Below are 1,799 nucleotides of genomic sequence, written 5' to 3'. Positions count from 1 at the left end.
GGCAGTAACATGCCTTTTCCATATTCAATACCGGGGAATTTCAATTTTCTAGCATATTCTTTGTGTTTCATGCATTGGTGTTATCTTCAATCAAATATAAATTGACTGTAAATTGAGTTGACAGACGACAAACAACAATGTTTTGGTGGCTGCTCATCTTCATGACCGAGCATTGCAGCGTGAAAGACATTATTATAGGGAATCATTAGTTTCTCTCTATGGAGAGGATAAGCATTTATTGCAATATCACAGATTTCTTAAATTTGTTTTACTATAACCTTTTTTGATACCAAATCTCCAACTAGACAATCCTTTCAAGAATTATTATTCCGATAATCAGTGACTCTTCCGTATGTATGTTTACATCAATTTACTTTCGCATGAAATTATGATATTTTTGCATTATACTTCTGAAAATAAAAATATGTAAAATGTCATATGTGAGACCTCATAAACACATTGTTAAAAATATAGGAAATAATAATGTATATTATATTTTTATTTTTTGCCTGAAGACGATTGCTGCGTATTATTATTTTCTCTTTGTGTATTAAACTTGTACTATGAAAGGTAGCGTTATTCTTTGAAATTCATCATAGTTCATTTACTTTACAACACTTGGCTGAGTCTTTCCAAAATATTACTCGGGAGACAATCGCTGGGCCTTCCATGGTGTTGGTGACCGTTGGAGGCGTGGCAATAAGACAGCCATGGCTTTCCATTGGTTGTTACGTCTAGCAGGCTGACTGCTGATTGGTTAATCGACTACCTGTCTGTCCTCTCCTGGTAGTCAATGGAATTAACTTACAATGTAAAAACGGGCCTTACAATGTGCTTAATACATTGTAATTATTTTTGAGCATGAGTGGTTTACAATGTAGTAAGGAGATCGGAAGGTACGATGTAGTAAAGCGGTTACAACGTCCTCGGCCTTGTAACGGACGGGCAGTTTTGAGTATCCCAGCCCTAGTACTTGGGTAGAGCCGGACCTACGCAGATCTCACTAAATTGAACTGACTTGCAATTCTTCCTCTTCCTTAGGGAGCCTTTTATGTCAGTATCAAGCAAGTCAGAAGACTTTTTCTTTTTAGGAAAAGGGATACGACGCGTGACAGCATCAGTCATCACTATAGACAAGTCAAACACCAAAATAATCACATGTACAGAAGAATATTGACATTGCCTGCATGTAGTATGCTCGCTCTCGCCCTAATCGTACAATATATATATTTCGCGCGATACCACGAAATGTATAATCCACTAGCGACAGGTATCTGCTTGCAGGGCTCAAGCATCTTACTTCCGGGCCACGACACTTGGGAGGAACCTGGGCCCCTCCCGTACTCTGCATGTAATATTATGGTATTCATGAAATGGTTGGGGGTAGCTCGTCCTACGGCAAAGGACATTGTAGGCTAATTAGTATACATTCCTACTTTTTTAGGAATATACCTATCAAAGAGGTACAGCCATCCACAATAAAGCTAAGCTTACGTTTTCTACACTTTCACTTGAACAAACATATATAGAAGTACAAAACAAAATAGCAGATATGTAAAAAATAAAATAATAATAACACATGCATATGTATGTGTGCGTGTGTGTGGATAGTTCATGGTTCTTTTATTTAATATTGTTTTATATCTCGTTTTATTTCTTTTGTCTTCTGATTTCAGTTACCTTATCCATTTCTTTATCTAAGTAGTAATCTCTTCTAGGGTTACAGGAAAACGTTGCAGTGAGGGATTTATTAGCATCCAACCAGATTTTACAAAAATAGAGGAAACAAAGGTGCACCA

Source organism: Penaeus chinensis, chromosome 25, assembly GCF_019202785.1.
Source record: "Penaeus chinensis breed Huanghai No. 1 chromosome 25, ASM1920278v2, whole genome shotgun sequence".
In the NCBI taxonomy this organism is placed as follows: Eukaryota; Metazoa; Arthropoda; class Malacostraca; order Decapoda; family Penaeidae; genus Penaeus; species Penaeus chinensis.
This window is presented reverse-complemented; position numbering follows the sequence as displayed.